The sequence below is a fragment of the Nycticebus coucang genome, chromosome 11 (assembly GCF_027406575.1).
Source record: "Nycticebus coucang isolate mNycCou1 chromosome 11, mNycCou1.pri, whole genome shotgun sequence".
NCBI classification, from domain to species: domain Eukaryota; kingdom Metazoa; phylum Chordata; class Mammalia; order Primates; family Lorisidae; genus Nycticebus; species Nycticebus coucang.
Window position 1 is genome coordinate 35,953,115 of NC_069790.1, and position 25,617 is coordinate 35,978,731.

A 25,617-nucleotide genomic window follows, 5' to 3' on the forward strand; every position below is an offset into this window, starting at 1 on the left:
AAATTAGAACTGGGCAACGTAGTGAGGCAGTCCCCATCTCTACAAAAATTAGAAAAAAAATAGCCAGGTATGGTGGCATGCCCGTTGCTCAGCTCCTAAGGATGCTAAGGTGGGAGTATTGCTCGAGCTTAGGAGTTTGAGGCTTCAGTGAACTATAATTGTACCACGGCACTTCAGCCTAGGTGACAGATTGAGACCTTATCTCAAAACAAAAAACAAAAATACAAACTGAGTTTCTTAGTCATGCCATATTTTATAGCTACATGTGGCCAACACAAATATAGAACATTTGTATCACTGCAGAAAGCTCTATTGGACAGTGCTGGTCTAAATATTGTGGCTCAGGAGGCCTTTTACAAACTTGTCTCAACCTTTTGCTGTGTGCTGTAGTCTCATTTTTTTTTTTTTTTTTTTAGATGTGGTCTCACTCTGTTGCCCTGGATAGAGTAGCATGGTGGCATAGCTCACAGCAACCTCAAACTCTTAAGCTCAAGAGATCCTCTTGCCTCAGCCTCCTAAGTATCTGGGACTACAGGTGCCTGGCTAATTTTTCTTTTTCTTCTTCTTTTTTTTTTTTTTTTTTTTTATTGTTGGGGATTCATTGAGGGTACAATAAACCAGATTACACTGATTGCATTTGTTAGGCAAAGTCCCTCTTGCAATCCTGTCTTGCCCCCAAAAGGTGTAATTTTTCTATTTTTAGTAGAGAGGGAGTCTTGCTCTTGCTGCGGCTGGTCTCAAACACTTGAGCTCAAGCAATCCACCTGCCTTCCTTGACTTCTCAGAGTGGGATTACAGGCAGGCATGAGCCACCGTGCCTGACCTGTAGCTTCATTTCTGGCTGCTCCTCCTCTTTCAGCACTATGCTACCCACTTTTCCCATGTTTTTCAACTGCTCCTGTCCTCTCACAGCTCCCTGCCTTTGAACATGGTAATCCTTCTTCCTGACATGCCCTTCGACTTGCTTCTCTGGCAAATACATATTTACCTTTTAAGATTCAACTCAAACATCACCCCTTGTGAAGGTCTCTGACTTTCCAAAACACAAGCATTTCTTGTCCTGTGTTCCACTTGCTCCTTGAAATGAGCTTTGCTGCTCTCATCACCATAATTTGTTATTTGCTTATACATCTAGTTGTGCCTTTGGAAGGGGTATCCTGTCTGATTGTTTTAGCAATTTTCCCTAATGATTATCTGAAATAGTTTGCTGGATATCCTCTTGATACCAAGTAATATATCTACCTAAGTGCCTTAGTGCTTTTGCAGAAATCCTTCACATTTCTGATGTAAAAAGCTAACCCTAACCCTAACATCCAGGTTGGAGGTGAGTTTTTCTTTTAATTAATCTGGACAGGATTGAGATGGATGTGGTAGGAGGAGTTTACAAGGTCAGAAATGCAGGACTAGCTGCTGGAGCTGTTTCAGATGTTCTCAGGTTGCAGTCTTTACACAAAATATATAATGTGTGTTTGGGAGAAAAGTAGGGAGAGAAAAGGGAAAAAATAAAAACAGCCATGGAAATAAAATTGAGGAATTTTTCCAAGCTAAACCCAGAAACAATGATGTAGTAAAGAGGAAGAATTTTTATTACCATTTTGCAAAAACATACTTTTTTCCTCCCGTGAGATTTGATAAGATTTTGACAAATTCTTGTGAATTGCAGTACTGAGAAGTAAATTCTCCTGATCAAGAAATTAAAATACTAATTTGTTTCTCTTTTCTGATTATAGTTCCCCATTAAGGCTCCTTTTCTTCTGAGGTCATAAGCCCTAAGGGCTCAGAGTTTAAGAGATCTTCACTGATCCCTATCGCCTAGCGGCCACAGCAAACCCTACAATCATCTCCATTCGTTCTCTTCCCACGACCACGCCCATTGCTCAGACCACGCCCACCCAAGTCGCCCTGCCTCCCGCTTCGTGGCTCCGCCCCAGCCGGAAGGAAGGAATATCATTGGTTAAGAAGTTGCTCTGGGCCCGCCCCGGGGAACGACGATAGGCTGAACTGGAGTGAGGCGGTGGTGGTTGGCTGCCTGAGGACGGGTCCCTGGTGGTGCCGGTCAGAGTGGTTGGCGGCAGTGGCTGCTCCTCGGGCTGGGCTGTCAGTCAGTGAGAGGAGGAGGAAGATGGCTCGCCGGGACCCGTTCTGCTAGTAAGAAGGGGGGCAGGTGGTGCTGCTACTCAGGAGAAAGCCGAGCAGCCGCCGTTGCTGTCGCTGCGAGCCGCCCAAGTCGAGGTTCTGCAGGTGGAGCTCCGGCAGCCTCTCTGGTGAGTCCTGACGAGCGACCCACGCCGGGCACCCAGCGCGGTCAGAGACCGATAACTTTTTTGTCAGGGAGGAGCCGGGGCGAGGCGGCTGTAGGGAGGGGACCAGGACTTTGTCCCTGTGGCGGCGGCTTCGTTGGGGTAACGGCTCCCGCCCGCGGCGCCACGGGTGGGCGCGAGGCGGCCCTGGACACTGGGGGCGTCCGGGCCGGGGGCTGGTGGCTCCGAAGTTGGGCGCAGCCCGCCCGCTGCCTGGAAGCCGGCAGCTTTGTGCGAGCGGACTCGGGTCTTTTTCCTTCCAAGAGAGGAGCGGTCCAGCCTCCGGGCGTGACCCGGGTGTTGCCACCTCCGGCCGACTGGTCGCCCCTCTGCGGGGTGGGCCTAGGGCGGGAGCCCCCCAGCTCCCTCATAGGCAGATCCCACCCGGCCGCAGCTGATGCTCCTGCCTCTCCCACCCTCTCTCTTCACTTCAGCAAGGCCACCGCTGTCCGTCTAGTCTGGCAGCCAAAATGGTCACTGTTGACTCCCGCTCCCCATTGAAAGCAATGATCGCCTCTATCTTTGGTCCCCCCACGGCACTGAGGTTCGGAAAGCAGCCACGATTCCTTCCTTGGTTATTACGCTGAAGATCTCCTCCTCAGCACTGTATCCTTATTTCTATGAGTTATTCCTCTCCCGAGGTTGATTTTAATATACTCGAGAATCGTCGGGGTTTTAGCTGAAAATTGTTGTATTAAAAGACCCCAAGTTTGTACGCTTCAGCAAAATTGAGTGTTCACCCGTCAGTGGGCACATGTGTGCTTTGTACCTTCACAGTTTAGACATTCCTGAAAGATTTTAATTTTGCCCAAGCGGTATCCTCCTGCATAGAATCGGTTCTCTGGTAAAATACACTATCACACGCCTGGCAGCCGCTCCGCTCTTCAGGTAGGGGGAGTTTGTTGCACTGGCAGCCACTACTTATCTCAGAGACCAATACAGTCAGTAGGGCCAAGCGACCTTTTTCAAATTATTTATCCTTCGGGTCCACACAGTAGGTTTTGCAGCAAGAAGGCCACCTCTTCGGTTCATGTAGCACTTTACAGCTTTGAAATTTTCAGCTTTATCTTATCGGCATAAAGTCATAAAGATTAATGTAACCTTGAGTCAATGTGATAGTCCTGGGAGGCTTGTTTTGCTTAAGAACATTCTGGTGCTAACATCCACAGCCTCTCCCCCATTTCTGAGTTTTCTTTTTCTTTAAGTTAATACATTTTAAGATTTACAAGTTGAATATGTGCCTAATGGTCTACAGCACCACATTTTTGAAGTGCAAGTAAAGACAAGAAAGAAAAAAACATCATCTGTAAGATCTGCTTGGCTAATACTAGCTTCAAAGTCAGCTATTCAAATAATCAATTCATTTAATTAAACAAGTGGCAAAGGGGAAAACTATGACACAATTATAAAATAATTTCTGGATTTGGCTCATTTTATCTTTATTTGATTTATTGAAATTACCATCGAGGGATTAGAAACCCTGTTAATTATCAGCTTTAGCAGTATTTGGATATGGAAATCCAGTGAGGCACTGTCTAGTCAGCCTGTTATCCCTGCTGTACTTTCTTTCTTAGTTGTATTCCTATTTTGTGAAATCTGCTCTTGGTTGTACTTTTTAGAGTGTTGTAGTTTTGACAATGTGTTTAAATATGTCTATATAGTCTACTATATATATATATATATATATACCTACTATACTATAGCATCCCATAGCCTACTATTTGTTTTATAATGAATCTTAAGAAATCATAGAAAATTCTTAGTATTCAAGACTTTTTTTAGAATATCAAGGTTCCATTTTGTTAATAACCGAAATTATGTCAAACATAAGTTTATTTTGCACCACTTCCAGGCAGAGTAGGCACTAGGAATACTGAAATGAATATCACAGCTCTTGTCCTCAAGGAATTTACCATCTAATATATAAAGGTTAGTAACATTATAGAAAAGTATTAATAGAAATACTATGTAGTAAGTGGGAATAGAGATATACCTAATGTAGTAAGGGGGTTGGATATAGGTGGAGTTGGGAACACCTACCAGAGTTTTGAAGGATGTTAGTTTTGCCAAGTGGAGAAGGAAGATGTTTCCCAGGATAGAAAGGAAGGAACTTCCCAAGATAAGGATATAGGCTCGGCACCTGTGGCTCAAGCCAGCCACATACACCTGAGCTGGCAGGTTCGAATCCAGCCTGGGCCCGCCAAACAACAATGACGGCTGCAACCAAAAAATAGCCAGGCATTGTGGCGGGTGCCTGTAGTCCCAGCTACTTGGGAGGTGGAGGCAGGAGAATTGCTTGAACCCAGGAATTGGAGGTTACTGTGAGCTGTGATGCCATGGAACTCTACCCAGGGTGACAGCTTGTGGCTCTGTCTCAAAAAAAAAAAAAAAGATAAGGATATAAGTGAGAAGACAACAAGGCATGAGAAATCAAGGCAGTTTAGAGAAGTCATTGACAATTGACATTGTCAGTTGATGAACATTAACAATGCAGGGATTAGTAGGAAAATGGTGGGAGATAAGTATAGTGAAACTGGTAGAAGACCAGATCAGAGCATTGTATCCTTAGCTAACATGATTAGATTCAAGGTGATAGATGAGAAATCGTTTATTGAATTTTTTTTTGTAGAGACAGAGTTTCACTTTATTGCCCTCGGTAGAGTGCCGCGGCGTCACACAGCTCACAGCAACCTCCAACTCCTGGGCTTAGGCGATTCTCCTGCCTCAGCCTCCCGAGTAGCTGGGACTACAGGCGCTCGCCACAACGCCCAGCTATTTCTTTTGTTGCAGTTTGGCCGGGGCTGGGTTTGAACCTGCCACCCTCGGTATATGGGGCCGGTGCCCTGCTCACTGAGCCACAGGCGCCGCCCCGTTTATTGAATTTGTAGTTTTGATCCTCACGCTGTCAGAGTGAGATAGAAACTGATAGGTTCAGGTCACCTATGGGAAGAAAGAAAGAATTAAGACTCAGGATTTGACTTAATGCCATTTACTGGAAATGAGGAATACATAAATGGGAGGAATATGATAAATTCTATTTTGGAAATGTTGAATTTGAGGAAGCAGAAGAACATTCAGGTGAAGATGTGGATAGATGTTTGGATCTATGGATGTGAAAATTATAGAAAATTAGGATTGGAGAGAAGAGTGAGGATTGAATCTAAGCTATATTGATTTCATTATGTTGAAATGACTCAGGGAAAGCCTTTAGCATAGTAAAAATAGCAGCCAGAGAACAGACTCTGACAAATAGCAGAAATAGGTAGACAGAAAAAAGAGAGAGAGGAGTAGTAGTTAAAAAGGAGGAGGAACATCAGGAGTGATAATAAGCGTAGAGAGATTTTCAAATGGAGGAGTAACAGGTTAGCAATTTTGAATGTTGTAAAAAGGTGTCAAGAAAGGAGAGAACCCTAATGACCACTGAATTAGTAAGTATTGCTTCAACTGAGTGGTGATTTAGAAACCAGTTTTTGGAGGATTGAGAAAGAATGAGTGGGGATAAAGGAGACATGTATGCTTAAGTCAGACATTTTAAGAAAACTGAAGTAAAGAAGGGAGAGAATGATAGCTCTAGCTGTCATTAAATAGTGTCCTTAATTTTGGCTTTGCATTTAGAATCATCTAGAGAGCTTTTCAGAATTTTGATTTTTGGGCAGGAACCCCTATACCAATTTGGGACGGTGGTGGTGGAAACCAGATATCAGTATTTATTTTAACAGCTTTATCAGAGTATAATGGTATATAATAAACTATGCACCTATTTAAAGTGTACAATTTAATGTTTGACATGTGTTTATACTGGTAAAACCATTACCACATTAAAAATACTGAACATTTCTAACAACTCCAAAAGTTTCTTTGTGTTCCTTTGTAATCTTTCCCTCTCATCTCCAAGAAACCAGTGATTTACTTTGTCACCACAGCTTACTTGCATTCTTTTTTTTAAAGTTCTCTAAGTAATTCCAATGTGCAAGCTCAGATAAAAGTCACTGCAGAAGGATTTCGTTTGAAGGAATGTTATGTTTGTATATTAACATGCAAAAAGAAAGTGAGAGTAGAATAAGTAGGAAGAGATTCCTAGGAGATTCAGGAAAGATGAGATAATTATTTTAACTATGTCCCTGAGGAGATACAAGTGAATGGAATTCAGTAAGAAAGGAAGACAAATTTGGAAGCAACATCTCTAACAAAGGATATGATATTAAAGATAATATATTTCTTTGTTGTCATCATCAAAGTTGTTATCATGAAGTATTTAAATTGGTTCTCTGAAATACTCTAAAAATTGAAGGCATCTTAATATTGTATAAATGAATACCCCTCAGAAAAACTTGTTAAATGGAGTCTGAGACCCCTGGTACCATCATGTAACACTCTGTTGTTTTTTCAAGAAGAGCAGATGGAACTAGCAGTTTGACTATTGCTTATTATTGAGAGCCAAGTTCTGCCAGAATCTTTTTGGCCCTCTCAGAGTTAGGCTTCATATCTGCACTGAGCACTGAGGAAAAAGAACATTTAACACTTGAAAATCTCCTATTTAAAGTATCTTTGCTTTAAAGAAATCCTGCTGCTTGACCTTATAAACACATTGGAGGAGAAAATCATTCCTCTGTTTTCCAGATGAGACAGAGAAGAACTGTGATTAGAATTTGTCCAAGGGGCTGGACACTGTGGCTTATGCCTATAATCCCAGCACTCTGGGAGGCAACGGTGGGAGGATCCCTTGAGCTCAGGAGTTCAAGGATCAGCTTGAGCAAGAGCAAGACTCCATCTCACTAAAAATGGAAAAAATTAGCCAGGGATTGTGGTGGCCACCTGCAGTCCCATCTACTCAGGAGGCTGAGCCAGGAGAGTCTCCTAAACATGGGACATTTGTTGTGAGCTAGGCTGACATCAAGGCACTCCATCTAGCTGGGCAACAGAGTAAGACTGTCTCAAAAAAAAAAAAGAATTCGTAAAGGCCCCCTCCCCCCCCTTTTTTAAATTTCTGGCTCAAGATTCAGATGCACATAAAATCCAAATCCTGCTTGTATGAGGTCCAGGGCTTGCTCCTAACTCACGGCTTTACCTTTGGCAGGGGGCTGAAAAACAAAATGGCTAATATCTGAATATTATTTGGCATTATACTTAATCATAAGTGAAGGTGGAGTGTAAAGTTTTGTCTGATTGTTTTCTAGGGTTCCAAAAATTTCATTGTGATTAAAGAATCAAAGTATAATCTGACCTGGAGAGAGAACGCATCCTTATTTTTGGTGTGGTCTAAAAGAGTAGAAATATCAATGTTAGCATGATTTTGAATACTATTATTATTACAGTCACAGCAATATTGTAAACATTCTATATTTTAATTACTAATGTAATGCATAATGGTTGTAAGAAATTTGGAAAGTCCAGGAAAGCCATAAATACTAAGTAACTTTTTTTTTTTTTGGCCGGGGCTGGGTTTGAACCCGCCACCTCCGGCATATGGGACGGGCGCCCTACCCGCTGAGCCACAGGAGCCGCCCCTAAGTAACATTTATAGTGTCTCTACACAGAGTTACTTATTAACACTTTGGTGAATAGTCTTATAGTCATTTTAATTTTTTTGTATTTTTATTGAGACAGAGTGTCACTTTGTTGCTCCCGTAGAATGGGTGTTGTCCTAGCTCACAGCAACCTCAGCCTCCTGGGCTCAAGTGATTTCTCTTGCCTCAGCCTTCCAATTAGCTGGGATTACAGGTGCCTATCACAGTGTCCAGCTAGTTTTAGAGGTGGGGGTCTTGGTCTAGCTCAGGCTGGTCTTGAACTTGTGGGCTCAGGAGATCTGCCCGCCTCGGCCTCCCAGAGTGCTGGGATTATAGGCATTTCATAGTCATTTTTAATGGGTATTTACTTTTTCTTTTTTAACACAAAGAAGCTATATTCTTTTTTAAAAAAAAATTTATTTTGGTGTGTGCTGTTTTGTCATTAGCTTAGTTTCACTTAATAAATTATGAGTGCTTACCCAAGTCAATAACATATTGTTCTCCCATCCAAGTACTAACCAGGCCCAACCATGCTTAGCTTCTGAGATCAGACGAGATTGGGCGCGTTCAGGGTGGTATGGCCGTAGACAATAAAATATTGTTCTTTACAACATAAATGTGTATCTAACATTCTAACCTATGGATTTACCGCAGTTATTTAACCACTGTTTCAATTGTTGAAATTTGAAGTTCTTCCCAGTAATTCTGAATGGATGGTAGTTAGCTTATGGATGGATTAATCACTGCCAGTATCTTTATTTTAGGATAGATTCAAAAGTCATAAAATATGAGTATTTTAATATTTTTAATACTTTTAATAGATACTAATAGATTGCCTTCTAGAAAGAATTAATTAATATTCATCCTTTCTAGTTGTGCTTGAGAGTACTAGCACCCTTTCCATATTTAGCACTAGCAATTAAAATACATCCATTTTGACTTGAAAAGTTATATCTTTTATGAATTTTTCCTATTGTTTATTAGTGGCATTTACTATTTGTATTTTATTTGTGAATTGTCTGTTAGTGTCTTTTGTCTCTTATGATGTTGGAGATTTTAAAAACTGAGTTATGAGAGCTTTTTGTATATAAAACTATTAGGCCTTTGTCAAGTTACTTCCTAATTTTGTGTTTGATTTTTTTTTAACAAGTTTTTTTTAGCATTTTTAATGTGGTTAAGCCTATCAACATTTTCTTTTATGTTATCAGCCTGCTTACAAAGGCCTTTTCTTATGCCCAAATTAAATAACTGTTCATCTCTATTTCCTTGTCTATTAATTTTACAGTTTCCAGAAACAGCTTACACTTTTAATGTACTTACAGTGTATTTAATATGTAGTGTCAAGTCAATTATTTTAATACTGTTTGTTAACAATTGTCTTTTCCCAGAGGTTTTAAGTAGTTTATGACTTTCTAGGGTTTCTATTTGTTTCATTAGGCTGTTTATTTTTGCTCTAGTCATTTGAAACTGTCCTAACTATTGTCACTTTTTTTTTTTTTAACAGGGTCCCACTCTCTGTCACATAGGCTGAGTGCAATGACCTGATCATAGCTCACTGTAAACTCAAATTCCTGGGTTAAAATGTTCCTTCTGTCTCAGCCTCCTGAGTAGCTGGGACTACAGGTGCATGCCACCCTGCCCACCTGATTTTTAAATTTTTTGTGATGTTGGAGTCTCCCTATATTGTCCAAGCTGGTCTTGAACTCCTCTCTTTCACATTTGAGGAAACTGAGACTTAGATAGTTTAACTAACTTGCTGAAAAGTGGTTTAAGGTTTTTGAAGTTCAAACTCAGCATTCTTCTCATTATGCTATGTTGCTTCCTTTATTGAGCTGTGTTAAAACACTGTGGGGGTTCATAAGAGGAATACAAAGTGTAATTCCTCTTCTTGTAGAAAGAAGTAGAAGAAAATTTTTTATTGTGTTTGCTGTAATTTGTGTTTACTGTGCTTTTTTTAATTTAATTTTTTTTTAGAGACACAGTCTCATTTTGTCACCCTCAGTAGAGTGCTGTGTGGCATCACAGCTCACAGCAACCTCCAGCTCTTGGGCTTAGCTGATTCTCTCTCCTCAGTCTCCCAAGTAGCTGGGACTACAGGCGCCCACCGCAATGCCCAGCTATTTTTTTGTTGCAGTTTGGCTGGGGCCGGGTTTGAACCCACAACCCTTGGTATATGGGGCCGGCACCCTACTCACTGAGCCACAGGCGTCGGCGTGTTTACTGTATGTACTTTTTTATTTAAGATGTTTTAATGAAAGGAATCTTCTTCATAAGCTTCCCTACCATACTTTTAATATCTAATTTTTAACAATTCCTGTTGTTTGGAGATGAGATGTTCATCATCTTTTTTTTTTTTTTTTTTGTAGAGACAGAGTCTCACTGTACCGCCCTCGGGTAGAGTGCCGTGGCGTCACACGGCTCACAGCAACCTCTAACTCTTGGGCTTACGCTATTCTCTTGCCTCAGCCTCCCGAGTAGCTGGGACTACAGGCGCCCGCCACAACGCCCGGCTATTTTTTTGTTGCAGTTTGGCCGGGGCTGGGTTTGAACCTGCCACCCTTGGCATATGGGGCCGGTGCCCTACTCACTGAGCCACAGGCGCCGCCCTTTTTTTTTTTTTTTTATAATCTGTGGTGAAGCTAGGTTGAGGGGGAAGGAAGAACAGCCTAATAAGAAAGAATAAGTCAAGAAAACAAAGACTTTTCAACATCCTGAGGGGCTTAAAAAAAAGAAAAGAAGACTAAAACTCTAAAACTTGTTATTTTCACTATGAGAACTTCAGATATGTTATCCAGTTTTAGTTAGCGCCTCAGAAAGGCCAACCTCTTCATGGGAATCATACTGAGCTGGTCACAAGATGGTAGTCAGAGCAGTTATTCTTCATGTTGCCAGATTATAAAGCTCCAAAGAGTTTATTATAATATACTGTGTTTAACTGAATTTGGACTCCAGCAATCAGGAATTAATTATTGGTGAAGGGGTCTGAGCAAATGTTTGGTTTTCTATAATAAATCTTTTCTTTAGAAACAATGCATAATTGAAAAAGAAATGCTTAAAATACTTTAGGGATTAAACATTCTTATAGGACTTTCAAGTACTTTAGGAGGAACCAAGATGGAAATTTTTGCCATGTTAATTTTAGTTTTATATTCGGCTACATTTAGGTTACATTTTGTTATATTAGTATATGACTTAATGTTATTGAAAAGTTTATTTTAAAAATAATTTTATAATTCAGCTTCTGTTAGAACAAATTGTTAGCCCAGTTATTATGAATAAAGATGGTCATAATGAGCTATTTATTTCTCCTTTGGTTACTATACTTTTTTGTGAATCAAGAAAAGCAACTATATTAATAAGATCCACTGAGTTTCTGACTGGGAAGAAATAAGTAGAATTTTGTAAAGTCAGGATCTGTTGCTTTTATGTACACATTGTGACCATTAACTGTGTTTACTTGCATTTTCTTATTGCACCTTCCTCTTCACCCCCCATTTTCTACTGAACATTCTGAGCCTCTATTGGCAGACTTCATTAATGGTTGAGAGTCTCATTCCAGCTTATTAAAGAGCAGTGACTCACCCTAAGACATCCAGAAGTTAATTGGAATTTGGTTCTCTTAACATTTTTTTCTTCCTTTGTCTCTAACATTGTAGCAGGAAAGCACTTAGAATGCAGAGACTTTAAGGAATTCAAGTATTAGCAGTGCTTTGTTTAGAAAGTGTATTTCTGTATCTTATGTTTGGGAGAGAGAGCAAAGAGGGATGAATGATAGCAATTTGATTGAAAGATAATGTTTACATAGATTTTTTCCTTTTATGTACCTTCTCTCTCTTTTTTTTTTTTTGAGACAAGAGTCTCAGTAATTCGCCCTTGTAGAGTGCCGTAATGTCACAGCTCATAGCAACCTCAAACTCTTGGGCTTAAGTGATTCTCTTGCCTCAGCCTCCCAAGTAGCTGGGACTACAGGCGCCCACCACAGTGCCCAGCTTTTGCCAGGCTCAAACCCGCCAGTCCTGGTGCATGTGGCTGGTGCCCTAACTACTGAGCTATGGATGCTGAGCCTGCCTTCTCATTTTTTAACAGCATATTTTATTTTTATCATTTTATTGCTTATACTTTCATTTGCCTTGATTTGTTTCAGAAAAGATTAAAGAGGATACTCTGCTGTATTTTAGGTTTACTTGTCTCCCCTAATAGACTTGTATTCCTTACGTTAGCTACCATGTTATATTCATTTTTGTAAATCTGGCATCTAGGACATAGTAGACGTTTAATAGCTTATAAATAAATGGATAATACTTGAGCACCTTTATACAAGAAAAGAGCCAGATTAATTTCTGGATCCTGCTTTATTGCCACTTTAGTGATATTATCCTGCCCGAATTGTGTCCCTCCACCAAAACACAATTTTTTTTTTTTTTTGAGACAGGGTCTCCTTTGTTGCCCAGGCTGGAATGCATTGTAGCCTCAAACTCCTGAGTTCCTGCCTTTGGCCTCCCAAAGGTCTGAGATTATAGGAGTGAGCCACCACACCCAGCCCCAAATTCATGTGTTGATGTCCTAACCACTAGTACCTCAGAATGTAACCTTATTTGGAAAGGGAATTAAGTTTAAATTAGGGTGGGCCCTAATGCAGTATGACTGGTGTGCTTATAAGAACAGGAAATTTGGATGAGACACAGAGGGAAGACAATGTGAAGACACAGGGAAAACACCTGCCAGCCAAGGAGCAAGGCCTAAAACAGATGACTTTCTCACAGCTCTCAGAAGCAAACAACCCTCCTGACATCTTAATCTCAGATTTCAAATCTCTGTTTTTTAAACCACTAACTCTGTGGTACTTTGTCACAACAGCCCTGATAAACTAATATAGATGGCTTTTATTCGTGGCTGTAGTAACATCTCAAATATACCCTTTGTCTATTCTTAAGGAATGGTTTGCCAAGTCCAATGTCAAAACCTTAAAAACTTATACACTTCCCCTAGGCAAGACATGGAAGAGTGAAATTTGGATAGCTTACCTTTCCCAATACAGCCAATGGCAATCAGCTTGTTAATTCTTTAGTTCAATTGAATTTATTTGGTTTGGTGAGGAGAAAAAATTAATAGGGTATTTGTATTCCTAGGAGTTCAAGAGCCTTTGCCAACAGACTTTGTTGCTTTTTCAAAATAGAAAATAAAAGAGGGAGACTAAATATATAATATTTGTAAATATGATGTTAATTTGAGCTAATTGCTACTGCATAATCTTAATCACATCACTATGCCTGTGTTACAGCCTACAGAGACAAAGCAGATTGTCATTAGCCCATGCCCATTGTTTTGGTAGTTGCTGTATCCTCTCTTCATCAACCAGTCATACAGAGTTGCCGCAGATATTTTTAGCATTTTTTTATTACCCACTTTCACCATATATGCATATTTTATCATCTATTCTTTTTTTTTGTTTTGTTTTGAGACAGAGTTTCACTATGTTGCCTGGTAGAGTGCTATGGTGTCACAGCTCACAGCAACCTCCAACTCTTGGGCTTAAGTGATTCTCTTGTCTCAGCCTCCTAAGTAGCTGGGATTACAGGTGCCAGCCACAACATCTGGCTATTTTTTGGTTGTAGTTGTCATTGCTGTTTGGCAGGCCTGGGCTGGGTTCCAAACTGCCAGCTCTGGTGTATGTGGCTGGCACCCCAGTCGCTGAGCTACAGGCAACGAGCTTTTATCATCTTTTCTTATTATTAAATTTAAATATATATCAGATAGTATTTGATCAATTCTTTCATCATGTTTTGAGATAGTTTGCTGAAAAAGAAAATTTCAAACATAAACAAAAGTAAAGCACTTGTTCTTTCACAATTCGGAAGCAGTTTGCCAAGTGTTCTGAAATTAACTAGAGAACTAAATAAAGGTCTTTAGTCCCAGATGTTAAAAAATGTTAAAAGCATGTTATAAAAACTCTGACTTATGGGCAAGTAAGGCTTTTGGTCTATTTTGACATTTAAATTTAAGTCACACCCATGCATTTTTTGAGCATCCTTATTACCAATAAGTTTGTAGGCACTGTGCTGTGCCAGAGATATACTTTCTCATCAATTTTCTTTTCCTTCATTCTAATTGAGAAAGATATTGGAACCAAGAATTTCCTCAAAAGCACATGCTAATTAGTGGCAGAGCTGGGTCTAACTGTGAATTGAAGACTTTCTCTAGTAGAAACTAGGCTTACTGTACTGATAACATACACATGGTGTATGTCTATTATGTGAAATTTAGGTCAGCTTGAGGTGACTGATGTAGGGAGTTGGTTGACCATGGAGGTTCTACCATATTAGGAAGCAGAAAAGAGTAAAAGAGTAAATGTTTAATTGAACAGTATAAGCTTTGAACTGTGTTATGTATCAGTGGTAGGGATGGATGATAACACAAATGTTGATTAGAATGGGGTCTTTGGAGTTGGGCTACATGGATTCTAAACCTAGCTCAGTTACTACTGTAGTGTGTGACCTTGGGCAAGTTGTTCCTTTAAGTGTTAGCTTTCTTTTTTGTGAAACGGAGATGTTAATTTACCATGTAGGAGGTGTGTGAGGATTAAATTAAAATTCCCATAAAGCACATAGCCCAGTGCCAAAAACATAAATGCTTGAAGAATGTTAGTCATCTCAACATTATCCATGTGCATCTATCATTGCTGTGTATGACACACTGGGTCACACTAAGTATTTTTTAGACTATATTTCTAGTGATGCCAGTTGCATTTGGACAGCAAAGGATCTTATGGTCAAATACAATTGGGAAAATATTTCGTTCTAAACACCTTTCTTAGAGATTCATTATACAGATTTAGCATATTAAGGGCTCTGAAAAATCCTTTTACTAAAAAAGAACTTGTAGGGCAGCACCTGTGGCTCAGTGAGTGGGGCGCCGACCGTATATACTGAGGGTGGCGGGTTCGAACCCCGCCCTGGCCAAACTGAACAAAAAACAGCCGGGTGTTGTGGCGGGCTCCTGTAGTCTCAGCTACTCAGGAGGCTGAGGCAGGAGAATCGGCTAAGCCCAAGAGCTGGAGGTTGCTGTGAGCTGTGACGCCATGGCACTCTCCCAAGGGTGATAAAGTAACACTGTCTCTAAAAAACAAAACAAAACAAAACTTGTATACTTTGACAGATAGTTAAATTTTCACAAAATCCTTCTTATCCTCCAAGGTTTCTTCCATGTGGCCTCTCATCCAGATGTCTGTCCCTGAGCTCCTATAGCAGGGTGGCTACCTCCTAGTAAGTGGTATTTGAAGAGGATGTGCCCTTGGTGCAAGCTCTTGTATTCTCTCCTTGCATCATGCTTTTTGAAGTCCTTTGACTGAAACATGTCACTTTGCCAAGCCCAATACTGATGTGGGAGAGAGCTATACAAAGCTGTAAATAACAGGGGGGATCATTTGCAGAGGGCCATAAACATAATAGTAATAGTCTATCACAAATGAAAAAATAGTCCCTGATAGATCAGGTGAAACTTAATCAAGTTTTGGCGAACTGTGATTTGATCTTCTTGTTTGGTAGAAAAATAAAAACAAATGAGCTATGTATGTGTGTACTTTTATACATATCTGTTTGAACAGAAATATTTGTTTGGTTGAGGTATATCTGCTGAACCAAAACAAAACTATAATACCGGTTTGAATACACAAGCAGTTATAAGGCTCTAGCTATGTTTTATTAAGGTAAGATATTAAAAACATTTCATTTTTTTTTTTTTTTTTGGAGACAGAGTCTCACTTTGTTGTGCTCAAGTGCTGTGTGTCCTAGCTCACAGCAACCTCAAACTCTTGGGCTTAAGTGACTCTTGCCTCAGCCTCCCAAGTAGCTAGAACTACTTGGATTTTTTTGTTGAAGTTGTCATCGTTGTTTAGCTGTCTGGGTTCAAACCTGCCAGCCTTGGTACATGTGGCTGGCACCATAACCACTGTGCTATGGGCGCTGAGCCAATTAAAAACATTTCTTTTTTTTTTTTTTTTTTTTGTAGAGACAGAGTTTCACTTTATGGCCCTCGGTAGAGTGCCGTGGCCTCACACAGCTCACAGCAACCTCCAACTCCTGGGCTTAAGCGATTCTCTTGCCTCAGCCTCCCGAGTAGCTGGGACTACAGGCGCCCGCCACAATGCCCGGCTATTTTTTTGGTTGCAGTTTGGCCGGGGCCGGGTTTGAACCCGCCACCCTCGGTATATGGGGCCGGCGCCTTACCAACTGAGCCACAGGCGCCGCCCAAAAACATTTCTTAAAAAATGTGAGGCAATGCCACTCTTCTTACAATTTCTTGTTTAAGAAACATATTTTTAATAAAAGTATGTTATTTATGTTGATATGATATATGTAATGAATTTATTATTATTTTAAATGAATAAGTATTTAAATATTTTAACTGTGATAAATATCAGTAAATATATCAGTAAATATAATCACCATAGACCAAAGTTCTTAGGTGTTCTGAATAAGTTTTAAGAGTAAAGAATTTTCAGAACTGCTGATTATATAGTATAGGTATAGAAAAAAGTTTGAAATAATATACAATTAACAGGGTTTTCTTTTTAAGAGTGGTATAGCAGCAGTGAGAAGGATGCCCATTTTCTTAATGATGTGGAAAATATTTAAGAGTGACAATTAAAAGAATATCCAATGAAGAAAACTGTTAGCAGAGATGGGATATTAATGTTCTACCCAAGTGTTCATAGTTTTTTGTTTTTTTTTTAAAGATTGAGTCTCACTACGTTGCCCTTGGCCGAGTGCCATGATGTCACAGCTCATAGCAACCTCAAACAAACACTTGGGCTTAAGCGATTCTCTTGCCTCAGCCTCCCAAGTAGCTGGAACTACAGGTGCCTGCCACAACACCCGGCTGTTTTTTGGTTGTAGTTGTCACTGTTGTTTGGCGGGCCTGGGCTGGATTCAAACCCACCAGCTCAGGTGTATGTGGCTGGCGCCTTAGCCACTGATGGAAATTTGTAGTTGCATAGTAAGCAGAACCGTTGTTTTAAACCCTTAATTTCTTATTTTGTATATTTCTGATAATTTTGTCATGATTGCACTTGTAATTATTTCTCTAAAAAATCCTCCACTCAGGAGGGTGCTACCTTGATTCATTTTTCCTCTCATCTACTGCTATCTCTTCCTTTGCCATTTGGATTATAGTCTCCTTAATATTCTTTTGCTAATATAATAGTGCGATAGGAAAACTTTACATTGTACTCAGTAGACACTTAAGGGCTTATTGAATTATTAACATTACAATTTGAATATATAGTAACGTTGACTTTTTGCATATATAAAAATATTGAATGAATATAACTCATTAAGATGACCACCCATTCTTTGTCTGTTTTTGTCTCATCCTGTTTGTTTTCCATCTGACCCTGCCCAGCCTGCAATATAGATAAATTGTATAAACTGGGCAGGGGATGAATTACAAATTTGTCTCCTTGATGTCTTATCTGAGTAAATATGTAAAAAGCATTCCTAATCACTTACCATACATTATCAATTATGTAAAAATCATGTCATTGAATGCTATGGATGTCATTTTTATATCAGAAATTTTTACACTTATCTCTTAAAATCTGTCAACACAAATTTTACAATTTGTGTATTAGTTATCAGGGCTTATTGGACTTGATTTGGTAAGGTAATACTTGAATCCTTTAGTGAATACTCTAAATATGTTTTATAAATATGGTACTAACATTTTGGAAAACCTTATTCAGGCAATAAACTGCTCTTATGGATTTTTACTCAACATTAAATTTAAAATAATTTATTTGTGATCTTTTTATATATGACAAAAGGCATAACTTATATTGATGAACTCTCTAAGAAGAGATTTTTCTAATCTATGTTTAGAAAATCAATCTTTAAAAGAAATGATCAGATGATGCTGTTGTGGCTCACAGATGCGGTGCCGTAGGTCTTCCCTAGCAGCTCACCTTGCCAACCCATATACTTCATCAATAGGAGCCCTGAATTTTTTCTGGGTAGATTGTAAAAAGCTGAAGAGTATAAAGAAGATATAGTACAGAGAAAAGCATAGGCAAAGACATATTCGAGGCTGGAATAGCATGGTGTATTTTGGAGAACAGTGAAAAATAAAATTTGGGTAAGTAAATTATGGCCATATTATAGGGAGTGTTGTGCAAGATTTGGTAGATCTGATGTGATGATATGTTCTGGAGAAAAGTAGTGTTTCAGGAAGAATGGCAGTAATGTGCATAGTGCACCAAAGAAGGGAAGAAACCAGGAACAGGAAGGCTGTGTGAACAGTGCAAGTAGAGGCAATAAAGGTCCACACTCGGTGCTGCCGTGGAGGTGGAGAGCAGATGATAAATTTGACACATTATGAAGGGTGAAATTTATTCCTCTATTTAATAAATAATTTGCTAGATATTTATTGTATGCTTATGCTTATATTATCTGGACCAAACATTGCTGTAATTACTAGCACAATTTTAAGCTTACAATTATGTTATACAATTTTTATTTGGAAAAAATATTTTTAAATGTTGAACCACTGTGGCATGTGTTATGTTAACATCAACAAGAAGTATTTATCTCAGTGCCATGATTCCCGGCAATCTCATCATTTTGGCTACTCTTGTCTAAAATAAATCTAATTTGTCAAAAAATTGCACATGATCTTAGTCAAGGGTATTTGAATGCTAGTTCAAAAAACAAAAAGGAGAGTATTTGCAGAGAATCTTTCAGCAATCCAAGGGCAGCAACTGTTCACCTCGGGAGTTTCACAGCCTCGTATTCACTGTCTTCTTTTAGTTTATGTGGTTGTTGAAAAATATGTTTTTCTAACTTCTGTTATTAGAGTCCAAATCAGATATCCTTTCCCTGGACAAAACATTATTCTGAAGTCCTAGAGGATTTGAGAAGAATAGGAAGATGGAGATAGCAAATGGGGAGAAGGACTGTTATCTCTCTTCTACTTGTCCTACCTTTTCTAACAGAAACACAGTGGGTTGGCAGTAGCCATAGCACATTGGTTTCCCAACATGATCTTTTTTTTTTTTTTTTTGTAGAGACAGAGTCTCACTGTACCGCCCTTGGGTAGAGTGCCGTGGTGTCACACGGCTCACAGCAACCTCTAACTCTTGGGCTTACACGATTCTCTTGCCTCAGCCTCCCGAGCAGCTGGGACTACAGGCGCCGGCCACAAAGCCCGGCTATTTTTTTTTGTTGTTGTTGTTGTTGCAGTTTGAACCCTCCACCCTCAGCATATGGGGCCGGCGCCCTACTCACTGAGCCATAGGTGCCGCCCTCCCAACATGATCTTATTTATCCTTGAGCTAGGCAAAAGATGCTTTAGTAAAAAAACATTTTCTGAGTAAAAACCTATGCTCTACTCTTGATAACCAGATACTTGTTTAATGATTTATGGGAAAAATTGGCCAAAGTAATAGGTCTTTGGAAAAACTTCCCACACCTCTCTTACTGGCCCTATAAATTATAATGTATTCCTCCCTGTGCCTTGAGAGGCAGCTTTATTCACCTGATGACACGGGTAGGCAGTGAGACAGCAGAAGCACAGATACTCTACCCCTTCACAAGACTCTTTGGTTTCTAAGCGGTAAGATCCCAAGATTAAATTAATTTTATTCTGTAACATAATATAAACATTTCCTTCTGCTCTACTTTCTTGAAATTCACATAAGAATTCTTGATGATCTTGTGGTGGTGCTTAATTTAACCATGGCAATGGCCTCCTCACTTAGGAGAGAAGTTTAAACCTTCCTGATGTGTCACAATCCATAGAAATTTGGTTGTTCTATAAATTTATAGAAACTTGTTTTTCATAATGACATAAAGCAAATGGTTATAAAAATTTTTGTGATAGTTTATGGTTAACGTTTAAAAATGAAAGGATAACATAAAATAATAGTAGAAATAGAAATTTTTGGTTTTACAGTATAAGTTATATATATGTTCATTCTTTTTTATTCTTTCTTAAAAACAATTTCAGGGGCCAGATGTGGTGGCTCACACTTGTAACCCAGCACTTTGGGAGGCTGTGGTGGGAGGGTCTTTAGAGGCAAAGAGTTTAAGATCAGCCCAAGCAACATAGTGACACCCATGAATCTATAAAAAATAGAAAAATTAGTTGGGTATGGTGGGTACATGCCTGTAGTCTGAGCTATTGGGGAAGCTGAAGCAGGAGGATGGTCTGAGCCCAGGAGTTTGAGGTTGCAGTGAGTTATGATAATGCCACTGCACTCTAGCCTTAGGCAACAAAGTAAGACCCTGTAATAAAACTTATAATGTTATATGTCTTTGATGACAACACTTAAAAGATAAAAATTAGTAATCATGGGCTGCTGCAACCTCAGGAAGATGCTGCATGTGGGACACCCTACTTGGAGTTCACCGAAGTAATGAACCTGGGTGATCCTTGGGGCGGACCATAGAGGCGAGGACATGTGGGTTCCAGTGGTGGGGCTTCCTCCTCTGCTGATGCTGTCAGCCTTGGGGGGTGCTGGTAGCTTTTGCATTTTGGGGTCCGGACTGGCAATGCGAAAAGACTTGCTGTTGGGGAACCGTCGGGGCTTGTCTGAGTCCTGTCCACAGGAGTTGCCTTATCCGGATTTCAACGAATTGCCCTCTGTGCTGTCTAAGTTCCGAGGAGAGCCCAAGCGCTATGTAACCAGTCGGAAATTGGCCGAGACCGTGGCCCATATCCTGCAGGGGAAACAAAGAACTCACTAACTATTATTGGAGTGCAATCCAGGTCCTGGAATCCTGACTCGGGTATTGCTTGAAACTGGTGCCACAGTGGTTGCCCTTGAAAGCAACAGAACATTTATTCCACATTTGGAGACCTTAAGAAAAAATCTGGATGGACAGCTAGAAGTCATCCACTATGACTTCTTTAAAATGGATCCTAGAAATAGTACACAAGTCAAACCACCCATTCTGCTTTCACATACACCTTTTCAGAATTTGGGAATAAAAGCATGTCCTTGGTCAGCAGGTGTACCTTTAAAAGTAATTGGAATTTTCCCAATTAGAAGTGAAAGAAAGGTACTTTGGAAACTTTTATATGACCTATATTCCTGTACTTCTATATATAAATATGGACGAATAGAACTAAATATGTTTATTGGTGATAAAATACCAGAGACTAGTGGCTACTCCCAGCAATTCAAACTTGTATCAAGCATGGAGGTGCTCTGGCAAATAGCTTGTGAGATTAAGCTTCTGCACACAGAGCCTTGGTCATCATTCAATATACATAACCGAAATGGCGACTGCAAAAGCCAAAGCATAAGGAATCATTAGATCTAGCACAACAAAACCTGTATTTTATTCAAATGACTCCTCATAAGAATTTATTTACAGAAAACTTAACGCCTATTAACTATGATGTATTTTTTCAGATGTTAAAGCACTGTTTTGGGAAGCACAGTGCCAGACTAATAGACCACTTACAATCTTTGACTCCGGTTGATGCAAGGCATATATTGAAAAAATATGTAGAAATGAAAAAGTGAAAGTAACTAATATATATCCTGAAGACTTTAAATGCATTTCTGAAGCTATAGACTCGTGTTCCAAAGATCATGCTTATAAACGGCTATGCGATGACAGCATGGAAAGCACAAAGTATGTGGAGAACTAGACTCTCTGGACAGTAGCTGGAACAGTTTATTTATTTGGAATGATGATACAAATGAAAAAGAACTAAATTGTGGAAAGCTCACATCCTTTCAGAAGATAACTCTTCTTTTATACACACTAAGCAGATTACTTCTTTGGAAGTTGATACTGGCATATTGGATGAAATAATGGCTGCTGTTCTATTCACAAATGAATAAAATGAAAACTTTTGTTTATTGTAGACTTGATCAAATTGAATTAGTTTTGTTTCAAGTTCCTATCTACTTTAAACATACTGATTTTTGTAGGGTATTAACCAGTTGAAATTTAGTTTACTCTTTAAAATCTTTTTGGTCAAATATCTTACAATGTATTAAATACTTCCATCATTGCTGGTTTTATATTCTACTACTGTGGGGCAAAGGAGTCTGTACGTTATTAAGCTTAGAAGGTAAACAAAAGTGGTCTGCTTTACTTTTCAGTTTGTTGAAATGTATTAGCAAGTACTGTACAATGAAATTATTTAAATTTTAATATGATTTAAACTTTTTTCAAAATTAAAATATTTTAAGTAGTAAAAAAATTTAGTAATCATTGCTAGGATTAAGATAAGAATATAATGTGGGGATTGAAGAATAAGACACTAGATTTAGAAAGGTTTTCTTATATATTGGAAAAATAAAAAGTTAATTTTATATAAACTAATTCTGATCATGAAGTACTGCACAGATCTCTAGAAAGCTTTCTGATATAATTTTAAATATTCTGCTCCAGAACATGTTTGAGAAAAATACAAAGTTAGTTACACAGCAGGGGACAGCTATTTTAATTTTTTTCCTTTTGTGTTTGAGAATAATAGTTTTTTTTTTTTAAATGTGAGAGTATATTTTGAATTTTACTTGAGACATCTAATTAGGTTTATAAAGCCTGCAGAATTACATAATTACATAATACATAAGACTTTGCCATAGATGTTAATAGGTCACATATTAAACATGAAATATCAGGATGGCTTAGCAACTGTAGAGAACTATTTGCTGCTTGTTGGTAGAGAGAAACAGTTTTTAAATCATTCTGTTTTGCGGTCACTTTGCTTTTTTTGCCCTACCTAGTCTTTGGCGATACCTTTAGTCATAACTGTTACTATCTTACAGTCCAAGCCTAATGGAAAGAATTTTTTTTTTTTTTTCCACAATGTTGCTATATGTGGTAAGGACAAAGAGAAACTGATAACTAGCAAATACACTGTTGGCTTTTAATATTCTATTTCTTTAAAACCTTATTCGTACTTTATAGAATTCCATTGTCCTCTTTCCTATGTAATGCATTAATATTTCAGGGCCCATTTTAAATGTTTATACACCTTCTCATGACATTACTGTTAACGTATTATTATGTGTTAGGATCTCACTGATTTTTCGCTTTTGTCCTCTTCCATTTATGAAGTTAAAGAAACTTATTGTCTGAAAAAATATTATAAGTTTTAATATATGTAGATTTGTTTTTTAAGCTCTATTAAGTGTAGCTAACAAATAAAAAGTATGTTTATAGTGTATAACATGATGTTTTGGTATATGTATACATTGTGAAATGATTAAATCATGCTAATATATATTTAGATCACTAAATATAAATGTTCAATATCAAATCAAAAGTTTAGTTGATTATATGTCAAACAAGAAGCAGTGAAGTTAATCAAAGTATGCGCCTAAAGTATCAACATAGTTTTGCCACCTTAATGGTAGCTTTTTTATGCCAGTGGCAAAGAAGCCTGGAGAGATTGTGGCAATGAAATTATAAAAGACGTTTCCACAGCTTATCGAGAATTGAACATTTTTCCTTGCAAGAAGTGGTTCAAAGCCTGGAAGAAGTGGTAGTCAGTTGGTGCAAGATCTGGTGAATACAGTGAATGACAGAGAATTTCCAAGTTCAGCTTCTGTAGTTTGAGTAGCGTTGTTTGTGTGACATGGTGGAGCATTGTCTTGCAAGAGGATTGTTCTGTCTCTGTTGAACAATCTTGACTGCTTAATCTCAAGCATCCTCATCATTTTGTCCAGTTGGTTGTAGTAGACATTCACCGTAATCAATTGATGATGTTTCCTGAAGAGGGACCAACAGACAGACACCATTAGCTTTTTTTGATGAATATGAATATTCAGTTTTGGACTGTGTTTTGATACTTAATCTTTATTCCAACCATTGTGCCTAATGCTTGAGATTGTCAAAAAAGAATCCATTTTTTATGACACTTAACAATACAGTGTGGAAATGGTTGGCCTTTATGTTGTGGTAGGAAAGAAAGGCAAGCTTAGTACTTAAGGAAATAGGACTTTTCATACTTAATAACCTTACTGTATCACCTCACATACTTACCTTTTTTTTGGTGTTGAGAACATTTAAGGTTCATTTTCTCAAATCTACTCATTGTTATTAACTGTAGTTACCTTGCTGTATGTTAGATCTCTAGGTCCTTTCTTTTCTTTTTTTTTTTTTTTTTTTGAGACAGAGTCTCTCTATATCACCCTCGGTAGAGTGCCATGGCGTTACAGCTCATAGCAACCTCAAACTCTTGGGCTCAAGCGATTCTCTTGCCTCAGCCTCCCAAGTAACTGGTACTACAGGCACCTGCCACAAAGCTGGGCAAGTTTTGTTGAAGTTGTTTAGCTGGCCTGGGCCAAGTTCAAACCTGTCACCCTGCCGTAACCACTGTGCTACAGGCATGGCGACCTCTTGATCCTTTCTAAGTGAAACTTTGTAACCTTTGACCAACATCTCCCCAGCCCCTGGCAACCCTTGTTCTGCTCTCCGCTTCTATAAATTTGATGTTTTTAGATTCCACATATAAATGGGATCATTGTAGTATTTGCCTTTCCATGCCTGCCTTATTAGCACAATATCCTCCAGGAACTGGCTTGATTTGCTAATTTAAAACTATGTGAATGCCATTTGAATTTTTCAGTTCTTAGAATCTTATGATACAATTAATATTGGTAGATATTAACCTATATAAATAAAAGCTTCTTTGGGGGGGCCTTAATTTTTTAAAATAATTATGTTTAAAGAATTAAAAAAAAAAACTTTATCTCAAACAATTTTAGATTTACAGAAAAGTTTCGAAGATAGTACAAAGAATACCTGGATAGTCCAGTTTATTTTTCTTAATGTTGTCATCTTACGTTACCATTGTACATTTGTCATTATTATTATATTATCATTGACTAAATTTCAGACTATGTTAGGAACTTTTCTGTTCCATGATTCAATCCAGGATACCAAATTACATTCAGTTGTCGTTTTACCTTAATCTCCTATGGTCTGTAATAGTTTCTCAGTCTTTCTTGATTTTCACAATTTAGTCAATTTTGAGGAGTACCAGTCAGGTACTTTGTAGAATACCTTTCAAATTCAGTTTCGTCTATTGTTTTTCTCATGAATATACTGGGTTTATGAGTTTTGGAAAGAATACCACTTAGGCAAAGTGACCTTTTCGTCACATCACATCAGGTGGTGTGTGATATTCACATGACATCTGGCTGATATTTACCTTGTTCAGGGCAGTGTTTGCCAGGTTTCTCCACTACATGGTTACTATTTTCCCCTTTTTTATTCTCTGTTTTGGAAGTGAATTTCTATGTCCAGCCCTCCCTCAGTCAGGAGGCAAGGTCTAAGCTCTACCTCCTGGAGGGGAGAATACCTATATCTATTATTGGAAATTCTTCTATAAGAAAGGTATGTCTCTTATTCTATTATTTATTTATTTAATCATTTATTTATATTAGTATGGTCTTAGGTATATTTATTTTATTTTTTGGGTTATAATTCAATACTACATTAAGGGTCAGGTACATTGGTTCACATCTGTAATTCCAACACTCTGGGAAGTGACGGTGGAAGGATTGCTTGAGCTTAGAAGTTCAAGACCATCCTGAGCAAGAGTGAGACCCTGTCTCTACTGAAATATAGAAAAAATTAGCTGGGCTTGGTGGCATGTGCCTTTATTCCCAGCTACTCTGGAGACTGAGGCAGGAGGATTGTGTGCACCCAGTGGTTTGAGGTTGCAGTGAGTAATGATGATGCCACTGCAGTCTAGCAGGGGTAACAAAGTGAGACTGTCTCAAAAAGAAAAAAAAATCAAACCTATGTTGTTTTGTTAGTCAGATTGTTATAGCTTTGGCCATTGGG

General features: G+C 38.7%; 1 protein-coding gene across 2 annotated transcripts in view; it reads left to right on the forward strand.

Moving 5' to 3' along the window:
• Nucleotides 1–2,018: 2,018 nt before the first annotated feature.
• Nucleotides 2,019–25,617, forward strand: part of HYCC1 (hyccin PI4KA lipid kinase complex subunit 1) — an 86,449-nt gene continuing 62,850 nt past the window's right edge. Inside the window, exon 1 of one of the 2 annotated variants that reach the window (XM_053609083.1) lies at nucleotides 2,019–2,264. The gene's annotated coding sequence lies outside the window, so the exon portion shown is untranslated. The remainder of the gene's footprint in view (nucleotides 2,265–25,617) is intronic. The other variant, XM_053609084.1, reaches the window with a different exon arrangement.